Below are 18,773 nucleotides of genomic sequence, written 5' to 3'. Positions count from 1 at the left end.
CTAATGAAACTATTTGACACAAAAATTGCAATTATAGACAAGTACAAAAATGGAACTAAGAATTAGAAATGCACTTATGACTAAGAAAAGAGCTAAAACTAGGTGGATATTGTAGCTAGGCAACCTGGTCTTGATTGGTGAACAACTAACCACAAAGATCAGATTTGGAATGTTGAGAATTTGAACTATCTTTCTACAAAATCTAAGCCTAAATTGGGAGGATTATGACACTAGGTGTCCTAGTCCTAGTGGATTGTGGTGCTAATTGTTGAACACAATGAATCCACTGAGAGGGGGGTGAATAAGTGGTTCTTAAAAATTTTCCTTTGCAAACCATGCCTTGAGTACCGGTTAACAACTTAAACACTAAACAATCAAACCGGTAATAAAAGAGTGGATATCAAAAGAGGCAAACACACAAATGCATAACCCACAATACTAGATGTACGAGGAAAACCCAAAATGGGAAAAACCTCAGTGAGAAATGTTGTTGGGGACTACTGCTCCAATCCAACCTCACAATGGAACAACAGATTACAATGATTTAGGGCACCAACCCAAGGAGCACCAACCCCTACTGATTTAGGGCACCAACCAAGGAGCACTAAACCCTACACCAAGCTCCAACTCTATGTTGTATAATAAAATATAATTTTGATACAGTTATAGCACCTGGTTGCAAATGAGTTCTGCAACACCTGATTAATGGATTTTTGTCAGTTAACAACCTCTTCTTCTTCACTGGTTCTCACACTACCGGTCATCGGATTACTTTCTCTGATCACTCACCGGTTACTCCTAGCCTCTCTTCTTTCTCCCACAGCCTCACAACACACTATGTCACTCTTGGATGCCTTCTTGACCAATCACACCTTACCGGTTAGTTTGACTGTTAGTACTACAACATTTTACCAATTGCTCTGTCTCTACCAGTTAGACCCTCTCATTGATTCAGTCTGCTAACACACATTGTAACACACTTAGAAAATAACTCTAAGGTAGATAATCTTTCTCCTTGCTCAGGATCTCTTCTCTCTTAGACCTCGCATCAAGCATCAACTAATTCCAGTCTTGAGCTGATATATTTATATTTTAGGGTTCCCGCCAAAACAACATTCAAATAGTGTCATGTTAGGTTTTCCCTTCACCAACTCAATCTGTATTAGATTTGATCCAATCTGCTTTTCTGGAGTGATGATCTGCATGTCATTGATCAGCATCGCCAACCCCTCACATTCCAATATGCGTTTTCTATATTTGGATGTCTGCAACATGCTTTTTTGTGTTTCTCTGTCAAACACCATTAATGGCTTGATTGTTTCCTTCGATAAACATGTACAAATATCAGATCCTCTTGCAGGGTCATTTCAATCACTTGTCACCTTGTCTTCCTCGAGCTGCAACCTTCTTCCATCCTCCCATGATTTGCGGGTTCTTCATAAAATTCGGCCTGCTTGCTGACTATTACATCAATGAATACTTCACCGACCTCTATGTGATTGCCACCTGGCTTCCACCTGTCATCCTTGTCGACATCCACCTATGCTTGGTTTTCTATGTTGGTTTGACATCCTTCACCAACCAAGATTGACTACCGTTTCAACTCACCTTACCGGTATAACCTACCTTCATCGATGGTCCTTCATACCTATTGACCTCTTCTCTGTCGGTGGATCAACTTGGCCTTCCATCAAACATGCTGGTCCTTCTACTAGGTCCATTTATCGGCAACATTGAACTTCTCTGTGTATTATGGTTTACATTCTTGAATTTTTCTTGTGCTTGCTTTCTTTACCTTTTCGGTGGTCCTGCTTTATCGGTAGATGATGCATTTCATGTATACTGGTAACATGTAGCATACCTTTTTGTCAACTCACTGCAAGTCTTGACATCATCATGTCTTACTTCTCCCATACCAGTCAACACTTCTTACTCACTGGTGACCATGCCAAACCAGTTGACATCAATGACAACCTAATGCCAATAATGCCAACACTAATTGTTAGTGCCCAGTCACTTTCTGATGAAATTTGCAAATGTTTTCTATTTTTGGGTCTTCATAAATTTCCTATTTTTAGAATTTGATAGGGACCTAAAAATGAACTTGCAAAATACAAATAAGATGGGGTTGTATCTATATAGGAACTTTCCTTGATCAAGCCCTTGTTTTGGTGATTTCCACCTCCATAGATAACCAAGTTGAATATGAAACAATAGGGTGTGCTTTGAATCTTAAGTGTGTGTAAGATTGTAACAAGCCTAGATACATAAACGTAAATAAGGGTCCTACTCAAGTATCTTTAGTGTAAACTCTAAATGAAATGATCAAATTTGTGATGCATGAATTGCATAACTCAATAATAAACTTTGATTTGAAGCCTAATCGTAGAAATGTGAGAATAACATGAAATCATAACCAACCCCTTAGGGAAAGGTACACACCAATCATCAATTGGTGACTCCCTATCATCCTCCAAAATTCCTTGAAGCTTCCATCACAATGAATAAATTTTGATGAAGACTTGATATTATTGATTTATCCTTGAATTTGCAACCTAGAACTTCACCTTAGACAAATCTTTTTCCTCATAATAATTGCACTTCAATTTTCTCCTTAGTTGATTGCCAAATGAGGAAAGCTAACTTTAGTATCTATGAATTTCCAAATTTAAATTAATAAAGGGCCTACTTAAAATAATCATTTTCTAACTTCAAGGAAAGATCTAGAAATGCCAAGGTCGACGATTTATCTTCTTGAAATTTTGGCCAAAAAACATTGAATACTGTAGCTAAGCTACAACATTCTGCCCAATTTTTAAGGTTTGTGAGATAATAGGGCCATGACATTGGATCTATGAATTTTATAAAAAATGATGATATTTAAGTGGTGAAAAAAATATCTTGAAATTTAAAATGGGACAGGACCCATATGGAATTAAAATGATACAAGATAAAGGCCACATGTAAAATAAAGGCCCAAATAAGAGTGTGCTGATGTTTTAAAATAATAAAGGACTCATATTCTTGAGTTAAATTAATTTAATGCTAGAAAAGGTTCTATAATACATAGAGGAGTGAGAAAGACTAAAATAAGTGCTCATAGAGTGTGAAACTGGACTCATTTTAATGAATGGAGTGCAATTTACAACATTATAGTTTGATATAGTGTGTTGTGACATACTACAATCAATACCTTTTTCTCTTCTTGCTAAAATAATAATAATATTTTATAAGGCTTTTGCAAATTTTCAATAAAAATATTTTTCCTTGTCACATTTTGTGTTGTAGCACTCTGATAAAATTTGCAAAGTCTATGTGACCATTCTTTGAAATCAATTTTGGAATCCCAAAATGGTTTCCATAAACACATGAAAATATATTGTACCAAGATAGTCTCTAAGAAAAATCACTAAAATCCACAACACATACCTTTTCAAAGTGATCTTCCATAATGTTGTTGTGAATTGTTACTTTCATTAAATGACAAAGATTTGCTCATGTTTATATTGAAAGCAAGTTGTGAAAGTCATGGATCATCAAAATTTCCAACCAAATTAGCACTATATTGATTGAAAAATACATTGGTGTAGGAGCACCTAGCTTTGCTTATACTCTCTATTTTTGGTATTTTTCATGCTTAAGTGTCTTGTTAGTTTTGAAATGTTGTCATAGGTTGTTTTGCATCATTTCATAGATTTTTGATCTCATTTTGTGCTTGAGAGATCAAGTTTTGTTTTCCTAAGGTTTGAGTTGTCAGTTTTGTGCTCCTAGGCCAAATAAGGCTAAAAAGTGGGAAATTGCCTTATAGGCTTAGCCATGCTTTGGAAAGCATTGAAATATGTTTATAAAGTGTTTTTAATCAATCCTAGGTTATTTTGGAAGGTTGGTTGAGTTAATTTGCTCAAATTGCTACTTGGAGCAACAAAAGTTGTCATTCTTGCTTGTAAAAGTTATCATTTTGGACACTTTTTGTAAAAACAAGACAAAAATGCCTTATGTCCGTACAGGAATTGATAACTACCTTCCAATACTATTTATATGCCTCCCTCTTCTTGGTATAGGGTTGGATTTTGTACTTTCTATCATAATCAATTGAAAGAGCAAGCATTTTTCTGACTTTTCTCATGTTTTGAACTCCATTTGGACAACAGTCTGTACTGGGGTTTCTCTTTTCCATACTGTACCTTTTTCAAAGTGGATTTATTGTATATTCAATGCTCTTTATGTAATTAGTTTGTAGGTTGTGCATTTGGAAGTTGGTTCTATAAAATTATTTTCATTTTGCTCCTTGACTGCCCTGTCAAGGGTTTTGGACTCCAAAATGCAACAACTTGTCTAAATCCAAGTTTGGGCTCCCATGGGTAGACTTAGACAAGTTGTACTGCATATGTACAATGTAAATATTTCATATTTTGGCCAGGGTTGTGCAAAAGAAGTGCCTTTGAGTATATGCTAGGCAAGTTGGAGATGGATTTGGCTAGCAAATGTGAACAAAGATCAAACTTGTTTGTGCTCAAAGGTCAATTTGAGTGAGAAAACTTAAGGAAGAGGTCTATACTAGTCTCCTTGGAGTTTTATAGGCATTTGGAGCTCCAAACAGTGTTTACTATACCTTGTAAATGTGTCAAGCTATAGCTGGCAGCGAGCTCCCTATTTTGGGAATTTAATGTCTTTTTGAATCCAAAAGTGCTTTATGAATATGTTCATGCTTGGGAATCTCATGAAAAGTATTGACAATGTGTTTGGAAGTTTCTACATACCTTGGTGAATTTTTCCGTGAAGTTCTAACCATTCAAAGTGCAGATAAGACAGTGAATTAGTAGTGACAATGCTTATAATAGTCATTTTATTGCCTTTTCCAGTTTGTATGGCAAATGTTTGATGTAATGTCATGCAGGGAAAAGTTGGAGAAGGTTCCAAATGATGTGGCAGAGGTTCTATAACAGTTTGGAAGCTTGACTTGTGGTTTAGAAGAGACTTCCTATGTTTCATGAGCAAAACCCTCTCAAAACCCAACTTCTTTGCCTCAAAATGTGGACAGACATTATACTACCCTCTCAGGAGCTAAAACCATAAAAATAATTGAGTTTGGACCTTGTTGACACCTCCAATTTAGTTCCCATGGTGGTTATGGCCATCGTTGCACTATACAAGCAAAATTTATTCCAATTAGGCCTCCACGGGCTAGTAGCCTTTTAGCCCCGTTTTAACTAAAAAGTTGAACCCGATTGCCTCAAGGGAGCTAGAACCTTTCCAAACTTTTGAAAAACAGTTGAAAGTCACTCAAGGAGCCTAATTCAATCAAAATTGACCATTAAGATACCATCTTGAAATGTGGACCTATGGTGGAGGGTTTGAGTAACATAGAGGAAACAAGCAAGAACAAGGAAGTGTAACAACATAATGGGGTGGTTGCTTGACAAGAGGTGTGGGTGTTGAAGATTGATTTTTCAAACACTAATTTAACACAAAATAAAAGAATGTCCTTTGGGTCCCCTTGATTGATTAAACCAATTTAGACTTATTGAGCAACTTCTCACTCAATCTCCCTATCATAGTGGTATCAGAGCCTGAGAAAGATTCAGGTGAAAAGAGAAAACAATTTGACTTAGGATTAATAGAATCCTTAGAAGAAAAAATGGTGACTAATGATGAGTTAGCCAAGAAGGTCGAAGACCAAGAAGAAGAAAATAGAGCACAAGAGGGCAGCAGGTCAAAGAATCAGAATGTTTTAATAGTGAATGAGAAAGAGTTTATTAACACACTTGAAGAGGATAAAGGAGTGGGATTTGCACTCAAAGTGACACCCAAGGAAGAAGAGAAGGAGAAGAAGGTTGAAATACCACAACAAGTGCAGCAAACACTTGATAACTTTAAAGAAATTATAAGGGATGGAACACCTGCAACCTTACCACCTCCTAGAGCCATTAGCCATCAGATAGACTTCATACCAGGAGCCTCTTTACCAAACAAAGCAACCTATAATATGACACCTGAGTAGAACAAAGAAGTGGCAAGACAAGTGCAAGAACCCGTAGATCAAAATTTGATAAGAAAGAGTATAAGTCCTTGTGCAGTACCTACAGTTTTAGCACCCAAGAAAGGAGGTACATGGAGATTATGCATAGATTCAAGAGACATTAATAGAATCACTATCAGGTATAGATTTCCTATTCCAAGGATTGAGGATTTGATGGATTGTTTGGGAGGTGCAAAGTATTTCACAAAAATTGACCTCAAGAGCGGTTATCACCAGATCAGGATAAAAGAAGGTGATGAATGGAAAATAGCCTTCAAAACAAATGAGGGTATTTATGAGTGGCTATTTATGCCATTTGGTCTTTCTAATGCCCCAAGTACATTCATGAGACTCATGAATGAAGTGTTACATGATTTCATTGGTAAATTTGTAGTGGTGTACTTAGATGACATTCTAATATTCAATAAAACTAAAGAAGAGCATTTGAAGCATCTTGAAATTGTTTTGAACAAATTATATGATGAACATCTAACAATCAATTTAAAAAAGTGTGTTTTTATGAAACATGAATTGGTTTATCTTGTCTTTGTGGTCTCGGGTGGAGATTTGAAAATGGATAAACCAAGGTGAAAGCCATCACAAATTGGCCTACACCCAAATCAGCAAGTGATGTCCAAAGTTTTCATGGCTTAGCACTGTTTTACAGGAAGTTCATCAGAGGGTTTAGTGAAATTTGTGCACCAATGCTTGATACTATAAAAGGTGGAGATAAGGTAAAGTTTCAATGGATAAATGCAGCAAATAAGGGGTTTGAACTTTTGAAAACCAAGGTTGCTTCTCAACCAGTGCTTATACTTCCTAGTTTTGACAAGTTATTTACTATTGAATGTGATGCTAGTAATATTGCAGTAGGTGCAATGTTGAGTCAGGATAATAGACCTATAGCTTTCTTTAGTGAAAAATTGAATGATGCTAAGAAGAAGAACTCTTCCTATGATTTGGAACTCTATGCTTTAGTTCAAGCACTTAGAAAGTGGAGACATTATTTGCTTCCAAAGGAGCTTGTTGTTTATACGGATAATCAAGCTTTGAGTTTCTTGAATTCACAAGATAAGTTAAATCATAGGCATGTTAAATGGGTTGAGTACTTGCAATCATACTCTTTTACTCTTAAGCACAAGAAAGGACAATGCAATAAAGTAGCAGATGCTTTGAGTAGAAGGCTTCTAACAGTGAAGGAAGTACAGGTTCAGAGTATTGGCATAGAGTGCTTCAAAGGAATGTATCTTGATGATGAAGATTTTGTAGCCATCTATAAGGTTTGCCAAGCATTTGATAATTCTTTTCATAGTGAATATGCTAATTATACTTTGCAAAATGGTTTGTTGTTTAAAGGTGGGAAACTATGTGTTCCTAAAAGCTCAATGAGGGAGAATCTGATTTAAGAAAATCACAATGGGTGTTTGAGTGGACATTTTGGTCTCAACAAAATATTGGAGTTGGTGCAACGTTTCTATTATTGGCCTAAAATGCAGTGAGATGTTAGAAGGTATGTGGAGCAATGTATAGTTTGTCAGAAGGGGTACTACTTCTAATGCTAGTCTTTATCAGCCTCTTCCAATTCCTACAAGGCCTTGGGAATGTGTTAGCATAGATTTTGTGGTAGGCTTACCTAAGACTCAAACTAGTTTTGATAGCATTTTTGTGATTGTGGATAGATTTAGTAAAATGGCACACTTTGTTCCTTGAAAAACTACACATGATGCTAGTCATATAGCCTATTTTTTTTTCAAGGAAGTGATTAGAATCCATGGTTTACCTTCTAGCATTTTTTCTGATCGAGATGTTAATTTTCTTGGTCATTTTTGGAAGACATTGTGGAAAAGATTGGGTACTAATCTTTCTTTTGGCTCAGCTTATCACCCACAAACTGATGGCCAAACTGAGGTGGTCAATAGGACTCTTGGGAACCTCTTAAGGTGTTTGACAAAGGAATATGGCCAAAGTTGGGACCAGCTCATCCATCAGGCAGAATTTGCATATAATGATAGTGTTAACGGGTCAACTGGTAAGAGTCCCTTTGAGATTGTTTATGGTATGCACCCAAGGGGTGTCATGGAGTTAAGGGATCTTTTTAACTTGCAACAAAAGAGTGGTACAATAGATGACATGGCTCAATCAATGAAGGAAGTTCATGAGCAAGTGAGAAAGACTCTTCAGGATACCTCACAGAAAGTGAAAGCTAGAGTGGATGCATCAAAGAGGGATGTTCAATTTTCAGTTGGGGACTTTGTGATGGTGCATTTGAACAAGTCTATATTGCAAAAGGGAGTTCTCATCAAGCTCCAAATGAGGCAGATAGGTCCTTGCAAGATATTGGCTAAGTATGGTTCTAATGCATATAAAATTGATTTGTCTACTGATCTTTCTTTGTCTCCTATTTTTAATGTTTCAGATTTGGTGGCATTCAAAGGTCTGTTCCTAAGGAGGATGATAGAGTTTCAGATGTTCACAAGTCACTTTCAGACCCGTCTTTGCCTCCTCTATCCATTCCTCAAGCTGCACTGGTGTTGGATTCAAGAGTTTACAAGAGGACTCGCCATCAAGTGTACATGGAGCATCTCATCAAATGGAAAGATAAATCACTTTCAAAATCCACTTGGGTAACTAAGTCTGAGTTCTCTAAGTCTGGAATTCCTTCTTCTTTTCTGCCTCACAGAGTCACATGACTTCTTTCTCTTTGGGGGAGTATGGTGCAGGAGCACCTAGCTTTGCTTATACTCTCTGGATTTTTGGTATTTTTCATGCTTAAGTGTCTTGTTAGTTTTGAAATGTTGTCATAGGTTTTTTTGATTCATTTCATATATTTTTTATCTCATTTTGTTCTTGAGAGATCAAGTTTTGTTTTCCTAAGGTTTGAGTTGTCAATTTTGTGCTCCTAGGCCAAATAAGGCTAAAAAGTGGAAAATTACCTTATAGGCTTACCCATGATTTGGAAAGCATTGAAACATGTTTAGAAAGTTTTTTTAATCATTCCTAGGTGATTTTGGAAGGTTGGTTGAGTTAAGTTGCTCAAATTGCTACTTGGAGCAACAAAAGTTGTCATTCTTGCTTGTAAAAGTTGTCATTTTGGACACTTTTTGTAAAAAGAAGACAAAAATACCTTATGTCAGTACATGAATTGATCACTACCTTCCAATAATATTTATATGCCTCCCTCTTCTTGGTATAGGGTTGGCTTTTGTACTTTCTATCATAATCAATTGAAAGAGCAAGCATTTTTCTGACTTTTCTCATGTTTTGAACTCCATTTGGACAACAGTCCGTACTGGGGCTTCTCTTTTCCGTACTATACCTTTTTTAAAGTGGATTTATTGTATATTCAATTCTCTTTATGTAATTAGTTTTCAGGTTGTGCATTTGGAAGTTGGTTCTATAAAATTGTTTTCATTTTGCTCCTTGACTGCCCTGTCAAGGGTTTTGGACTCCAAAATGCATCAACTTGTCTAAATCCAAGTTTGGGCTCCCATGGGTGGACTTATACAAGTTTTATTGCATATGTACAGTGTAAATATTTCATATTTTGGCTAGGGTTGTGCAAAAGAAGTGCCTTTGAGTATATGCTAAGCATGTTGGAGATGGATTTGGCTAGCAAATGTGAACAAAGATCAAACTTGTTTGTGCTCAAAGGTCAATTCGAGTGAGAAAAATTAAGGCAGAGGTCTATACTAGTCTCCTTGGAGTTTTATAGGCATTTGGAGCTCCAAACAGTGTTTACTATACCTTGTAAATTTGTCAAGTTATAGCTGGCAGCGAGCTCCTTGTTTTGGGAATTTAATGTCTTTTTTAATCCAAAATTGCTTTATGAATATGTTCATGCTTGGGAATCTTGTGACAAGTGTTGAAAATGTGTTTGAAGGTTGCTACATACCTTGGTGAAGTTTTCCATGAAGTTCTAACCATTCAAAGTGCAGATAAGACAATGAATTAGCAGTGACAGTGCCTATAACAGTCATTTTATTGCCTTTTCCAGTTTGTATGGCAAATGTTTGATGTAATGTCATGTAGGGAAGAGTTGGAGAAGGTTAAAAATGATGTGGAAGAGGTTCTATAACAGTTTGGAAGCTTGACTTGTGGGTTAGAAGAGACTTCCTATGTTTCATGAGCAAAACCCTCTCAAAACCCAACTTCTTTGCCTCAAAATGTGGACAAACATTATACAACCCTCTCAGGAGCTAAAACCATAAAAATAATTGATTTTGGACCTTGTTGACACCTCCAATTTAGGTCCCATGGTGGTTATGGCCATCGTTGCACTATACAAGCAAAATTTACTCCAATTAGGCCTCCACGGGCTAGTAGCCTTTTAGCCCCGTTTTAACTAAAAAATTGAACCCGATTGCCTCAAGGGAGCTAGAACCTTTCCAAAATTTTGAAAAATAGTTGAAAGTCACTCAAGGAGCCTAATTCAATCAATGACCGTTAAGATACCATCTTGAAATGTGGACCTATGGTGGAGGGTTTGAGTAACATAGAGGAAACAAGCAAGAACAAGGAAGTGTAATAGCATAATGGGGTGGTTGCTTGAGAAGAGGTGTGGGTGTTGAAGATTGATTTTACAAACACTAATTGAACACAAAATAAAAGCATATCCTTTGGGTCCCCTTGATTTATTAAACCAATTTAGACTTATTGAGCAACTTCTCACTCAATCTCCATATCATACACACTCTTCAATTGAAACCATTTTCCAACGGTTTAGCAGTCCCAAAATAATTGACTGTAAGGTCAATATTCTATGAAAATAACTTATAATATATTTTTAAGAAAATCAACAACTTGGAAATTAAAAAATAGTAAAAAACTTAAAACCTCCTTACCCAAACAAGAAGCATGAACATGGAAATGATAGAAAGCACTTCTATAAGGGCTAAAAATTATTTTCTCAACAAACACCAACATGAAAATATTTTGTTCCTTGTCTAGAAAAACTTACAAATCCACATTTATGAATGCAAATGTAATTATGTGTTGGTTTCCCATAGAATAATGACAACAACACTTAGAATAACACTTTGCTTTATAATCCTCCACATAACATTTCTTGTATCATCATAGTCCTCCTATAGACCTATTTAATGATCCCTTGCAAGAATACTTAGCAATGAAGTGATCCCATCACACATATTCTATGTTATTGTAGTATTCATGTGAACCAAATCAAGATATTTTCTAGTGGTTCTTAATAGATCTTCATGGGGATGAATGCTTCTCTCACAACTCACCTTTAACTCATGATATAATTAATCACTCCGAATTGACTCTAAAAATACATGATTTATCACAATATTATAATTTAAATTATGAGACATAATATTATGATAAAATCTCTCCTCTATCTCCATGAAATTACTAGATGTCTTACCAAGTGTTATCAACATGTTAGATCTTTGTACAATGTCATGAATGTTGAATTCATTGTACAAAATTTCATCCTCCTTGAATTATTCTTCATGCATAAGAGATGAGCTTAAGTCAATTTGTTCATCTTGAAACTTAACAATTCCTTAAACTATCTTCTTATCTCCTTAGTTTTTATATCAATTTCTCATTCTATATTCTAGGACACAATGGATGACTAAATTTTAGCTTTGTAAAGTGAAAAGTGACCTAAAATCATCTCTAAGTTGAGATCATCAACCTCTTCTCCTTTTATTTGAATCCACTAGGATTCTTCTCTACAAACTTGATGGCATGATATTTGTCCATGATTAAATACAAGAATATAGATTTCATTGTCTCCAACTCGAATCTTTGATAGTTTGCAAACTTGCAAGAGTGAATCTATCCTCAATGACTTTATACCACTCCTCAGTTTGTACTTTCCAATAGAGGTCTTCAAGGATTTTGTAAGTGTTATTCATTCTTGATAACACTTGCACCTCTTTCTCCTATGCAACCAAGAGTTGATTATTTAATTCAACTAATACTCTAGGTTTTTGTTCAATAAAGTGGTTGTGGTATATATGAAGAAAGGTTTCTTCATTTACAAGCATAAGATAATCTTCAAACACAATTTCCTCCTTACAAACTCTTTGATCATATGCTTTTTATTAGATTAGCAAGGAGACGGCCCTGACCGAAAGAGAAGCAGAGTTACATCATAAACCAAACACCAACTGTAAAACAACTAGCAAAAAGGAACCAATACTAATAAAAAATGATCAAAAAATGTCCTACCCCTGAAACTGTTCCTACAGATGCTAGTATCATACCCAATGTTAATAGCATAAGTATCATAATACCTATAAACAAAAGCTATACTAATAATGATATTTCCAGCATTATCCATATCAACCAAACCCGAGTTAGTCTTAGTAAAATTAATTAACATAAAGTCTATCAAACTGGGCATGCAGGCCCCTAGTAATCATCTAAAGAAAAACATAACCAAAAGATCAAAACAAAAAAAAACTAGGAGACCATTACTTCTTCTTTATCATATTCCATTCTCGCTCGAGCCTGCCAACATTCTGCTTTGATGCCTCTTGTTGATCATCTTCATCCTCCTCCGTCATCTCTCTTATACCCTTCTTTCCCTTATTCTTCCTAATTTTCTTCAATCTACCTTTACCAGAAATTGTGCCCAAGACTGCATTCTTCATAATCTCATCTGTAATATTGCAGAGAGAATTGAAAGCGTCACACATAAGTTTCTTCTTACTATCCTGTTCTTCATAATTCTTTTCAAGCCTTGCAATTTTATCCTTCATATCGTTCACTTTCTCCTCAATGGTATTTTTATCCTCTTGAGTAGGCCCCAAAGGCAAACAGGGCACCATTTCCATATCTTCAGAGGAGACTGAGCTATTGTGCTCTTTGAAAGGAGACTCCTATTCACTTTTCGATTTGTTGTTTTCTTCCTCAAATTCCTCTTCTTCATGCTGGCAATTGACACTAAATTGGTTGGTTTCACTATGTTGTCATTGATGGTACACATGGTATTTTGGTTAAGTTGTGTACCGGTAGACACTTCACTGGCACCGACAGGATGGAAGGATTTCTTTGATTACCGACAATACAAGCCGACATGGTTTAGAATAAGGTTATCGGTATTGGAGGCCGACATCTCTTGGATCCGAAATCGGCAATTGATTTTGATATTCATGTATTTATGTTATCTGGATGACATGTAACTTGTTATTGTAAATATCTTTGTAAGCCAACATAAGGCGTGATAAATTGTATAGGGTATATAGGTCAGTTAGATTAGATCATTTTGAAAAAATATGATATGGTGATGGTTATGTGAATGCGATGTCATGTGAATATGTATTAGGAAGGAGATGCAAAATATATCTGAGAGATCATGTATGTGAGGATAATTATGTAAGGATTATTTCGGTAGAGGGTTTAGGGTTTTAGACCGGAACTATATTCTGGCATAGAAGATGTTATCTTAGCAGTTCACTCATTTCTCCAGATTGAAGTATGGATTTATATGTAGTCAATGAGGCTCCTTTTATGATTGAGTAGTGTGCTCTAGGCTGTAAGCCTTCCTGCAAGTGCAAGCCCCTATATTTTGTAATATCTCTTCATATGGCCAGTGAATTGATATTGTGGGTCACAAATCCCACTGTGGTTTTCCCTCTTTAAGGTTTTCCACATATAATTTTGTGTGTTATGGTGTTCATTTATGCGATTGGCTTATTGGTTGCTTTACTTCTTTCAATTTTGTATGTATCGGTATACCAGTTGGTGTATGCATGTTTTAATAAGGCTAAAATTATTCAAACTGGTAGAACACTGATTCACTCCCCCCCCCTCTCAGTGTTCTTGGATTCCAAGAATTGGTATTAGAGCCTTTTGCCTCAAAGGAAGTTTAACATCTTGAGGAGGATCTTGAATCTAGAATCCATAGATATGGGTTTAGAAAAGCAACTTGAAATGGCACTTGAATATTATAATGTTAAAAGATTGAAGAACTTAAAGCTACAGGATGAATTAAATTCTTCTAAGTAATTCATTCTTGTCCTACAGGAGAGGTTGTCATCTATTCAAGCTATAAGGAAGGAACTTTTACAAAATCAAGATGATGAAGAGAAAGATGCACTTAAGGAACAATCTCAGAAATTGAGTTAGGAGAACATGGTAATGAGAAATGAAATGCAAGCTTTAAATATGAGAATGTCTAAAGAGATTGAAGATCGAAAGAAAAAGGAAGAAAATCTTGTTGTATCCCTGAAGAACAAATTTGAAGAATGTGGTAGGTTGGTTCATGAGAATGATTTGTTGAGAAATGATTTAGGGTGAACTCACAAAGCTGGTTCCCACTTTTTGGTACATCCTGATTTTTGCTGAAATCATACATTTTTTGGAAAATATAATTATTTAAGCTTTAAGAGGTCCCATTGGAAGTAATTAATTGAAGAGAGTTAGATCAAAGGCTCTTAGATCAAAATTTCTTGGATAGAATCATACTTGCAATGGAGTCTCCTTTGCATCTATCAAATGCTGATAAAAAACCAATTTTACATGAGCTTTTGAGGAGTCAAACGAATTCATTTAGAAGTTTTGTTTTCTTGAGGATTTAGTCCTTATTATAAGCTTTCCAAATAGTATAATTTTTAATATATTTAAGTTTATTAATATATTTTTATTTTATTTTTTATGAATGTAGGTTTTTCACTGAACATGAACTTCTTTGTCCAATGCATTGGGAAAAATAGCAAACTAATTCAAAAAAATTCTAAAAAATATCTATGCCCTAGGTATTGATGTTTTCTTTCTAACAAAAAAAATAAAACTAATTTTTGATATATATAGAGCAAGTTATGTGTTCAAACGTACACCTATATCTAAATTATAATTAGTCGGACTTCAAAACTTAATAAAATAAAAAATATTCAACATATCACTATCAAACCAACTGCATGCCCTAGGTATTGATGTTACAAACCAAAATTTAAAAGAGATAAGTTTTTATCATTTATAGAAAAAAATTTATACGTTTCGGGATGCACATCACTCTTAAAAAATGTTGTTTCCTGTAAAAAACTACTTTTGAGGGAGATGGAAAAATCAATAAAATTTTATTAAAAAAAGTTTGAAAAAAATATATTTAGAATCTATAAAAAGGATGTTACAAATCACTAGTTTACATCATCTTAAAATTCTTAACGATTTAAAAGTTATAGGTGTCGGAAAGTGAAGGTTTTTTGCAAAATGTTCATCTAAGTGTCAAAGTTGGTCAAAAAGTGGGAACCAGTATTGTGAGTTCACCCTTTAGTACAATCCCAGAGCAATGAACAAGATCTTGAGAGACAAATGATAATTATGAGAGATGATTTAAATAGTGCAAGTGAGTATAAAGAAAAATTCAAGATTAGTTCAGCACAGCTAGATGAATTATTGAAAAGATAAAGGCAGATTGGAGATTCCAGTGGACTTGGATTTGAGCAAGGATAGAGTTCCGGAACTAATAATGAAGATCAAAACCATAAGGCACTGGTAAAGCAGTTTAATGCTTATAAATTTAATGGTAGATATTTTGTTTGCAATAAGTTTGGTCACATGGCTAGGCAATGTAGAAACAAAGCAAATCAGAACCTTGATTCTACTCCCAGTCAATGTTCTAAATGTAATAAGTATGGTCATAAGACAAATATTTTAGAATGAATGTTAAATGCTATACATGATATGGATAATCAGTGTAGGATAAGAAATTATACTGGTTTTAGCAAAGCAATTCAAAGGAACAATGTTACATGTTATGCATGTAATGAGGTTGGACATATTGCTAAATTCCATAGAAGCACAAATCCACCAGTTGGTAATGAAGGATCAAATGAGAAAGGGAAAGAAAAGGTTAGTGAAATCTGGAAATATCATACCCAAAGATGGGTCAGGAAGACTGAAGAACAATTACCAGATGGAAATGCATCGGTTACTTATCCATCATAGGAGGTTGCTCCTGCACCAGCAGGTAGCTCAACCGGTAACTGAGGTAGATGCCTTAGGGGTAGGCAAAATTCATGAAGATGTTGCATATGTCCCGGGAATAGATTCTAGAAGACGTTCCAAACATTGGAGATGCTTATCTGACATGGATATGTTTTGTTTGAGATTCGGGTTCTTTCATCGGAAGTCATTAATGTTAATGAAAGCTTAGGGTTTTTCTTGGAGGATAAAAGGTCGAATTCACTTCATTTTTTATCACCTTGCATTTAGAGCGATTTAGTGTGATTAAGAGTGACTCAGAGCGATCAAAGTCTATTCAGCACGATCAAATATCTTGTTGAGTGATTTCACCAGCGACTGAAAGAGTTTATTAGGTTTTCACTAACAACAATTATCAGGTACTTATCTTTAGTCATGGAAGTGGGATCTGATGAATAATGATGAACAGTAAATACCCAACAGATATTAAGAGGGGGGGGTGAATCAATATGGACAAAAACTTCTTAAACAACTTAAACTGCAAAGACTGCACTAACTAGTAAGCAATATCACCAATCTAAATCAAGGCACTACGAGTAAAACACAGTATGACTGTAAAAGAAATAAACCGGTAACATCTAGATCTTCTCAAAACCTATTATCTCATCTCAACTTCACCCATATTCTTAAGCAAGTAATACATCAGAAATACAATGACCATTGGATCAGCTTGCATTACCGCTTAACAGAAAACACTAAAACATCACATGAAAAAGCATCACACATAACACACTGATTTTTCATGTGGAAACCCAACTGGGAAAAACCACGGTGGGGATGGATACCCACAAGTTGTTCTTGAACTCTTCTGAAGTTCACTCTGTTAGGAGCCTTGTTTGGTTAAAGACTTTACAGCTAGTTGTTCTAGGAACCGATCCTGCTAGGGATCACCCGGTTAAGGTATGGCTAAATACCTGGTTAGAGGTTAAAACCCTGCTAAAGGCTACCTTGTAAGAGGATTTGAAGAACTCAATAATTTTGAGTCACCCTGTTAAAGGATTTACAAAAAGCCTGTTAAAGCTACTTGGTAAATGGATTTTCCAACTGCTGAAATGGTTAGAAGTCAATAGGTAATACACTGATATGATAGCAACACTCAATGCCAGGTAGATCCACTTCAGTTCCTTTACATCTGCAATCACACTCTGCAAAAATCTGCTTACTCCTTTGGTCTGGCAAGAATCACCTCACATACATTCATTTGCCAACAACTTCAAATAAAAATTATCATCGACCTTATAGATAATAATTAGGTCGGTGGCCAAAACCTAAAAGCCTAAGCATCTAGGTTAACAATACAGTTGGTCCAATCTTGGCCATTCAAACACATTACATAGGGTAAAACAGTCTTGAACAAATCTCAAGACATTCTCCATTGTCCATTCTTCACCGCTTCTGGAAGTTGATAACCCATCACGGGCTCTCCACCGTTTACTAAGATTTTGCACATTCCCGAGGTAGATAGATACAATCTTCTTCATGCAAGATTCTCAAGGAAATCCTTCACGCGCACAAGGTTGACATGGAAACGCAATCTAATCTTCATTTCAATGCTAACTCATCACAGGATGTCGTCAGTCGAATCACACAGACTTGGAATGCATCAACTGGAAACCCTGAAGCTGAGACTACCAACTGGTAGTCATGTCAAATGAAACCCTGATACAAACTTTGCATATGCTGGTTCACATTCCAACATACCGGTTCACTTTTTGCATATGCCAGTTCATACCATCATACCGGTTCACTTGCCAATTTTCTTACTTCAATATACCGGTTCATACTTCAGCATATTGACATCAATGACAACATACAATCCCATCATGTCATCAAACTCTGCACATATGCCAACAATCTCTCCCTTTGGCATTGATGGCAATACACAAAGATATCTCTACATCTTCTTCCATATTATATGTCTTCAATACTATAGATATATTATTTGCTTCACATCTTCTCCCCCTTTGACAACAATGCCAAAGTGGAGGCACAAACATCCATGATCTACTATGCTTCTCCCCCTGAGGAGTAGCATCCTTCAACACATCAATCCTAAAAAAAATATTTGACAATGCAATACCTGACTAATGTGGAGCACATACCTTTAGTTCACCTCTTGAAGGGGCAACACCCCTAATTCACCTCTTAAATAGGTAAATGTAGCCTTTGGTAGAGGCTTGGTGAATATATCTGCTAACTGCTCTTTACCGGAAACATGTTCTAATACAACCTCTTTGTTCTGAAATTTCTCCTTCAAGAAATGATACTTGAGCTCGAAGTGCTTGGTTCTATCATGCAATACCGGATTCTTGGAAATATTAATTGTACTTGTGTTATCACAAAATATACTCACCGGTTCAGATATAGGGACTTTGAAACCACTTAATGCATGCTTCATCCAAATTGTCTGAGTGAAGTTCATAAATGCTGCTACATATTCTGCTTCTGTTGTGGACTGAGAGATACAACTCTGCTTCTTGCTCATCCATGAGACTAGTCTTCCACCAAGAAAGAATGCACCACTGGTTGTGCTCTTCCGGTCGTCCACATTACCAGCCCAATCGACATCAATAAACACTTTGAGATTGAAATCATTATTGTATGGATACCACAATCCATAATCTATAGTTCCCTTCAGATATCTAAAAATCCGCTTGACTACTACCAAGGGGGATTCTCTTGGACTTTTCTGAAAACGTGCAGCAATGCCCACTGCATGTGCAATGTTTGGTCTATTGTGTACTACATAGTGCAACTTACCAATCATTGACCGGTATTCCTTCTCATTTACCAA

This window comes from Cryptomeria japonica, chromosome 1 (genome assembly GCF_030272615.1).
Source record: "Cryptomeria japonica chromosome 1, Sugi_1.0, whole genome shotgun sequence".
Classification (NCBI taxonomy): Eukaryota; Viridiplantae; Streptophyta; class Pinopsida; order Cupressales; family Cupressaceae; genus Cryptomeria; species Cryptomeria japonica.
The sequence above is the reverse complement of the archived record's forward strand: the minus strand, read 5'-3'. Positions refer to the sequence as shown.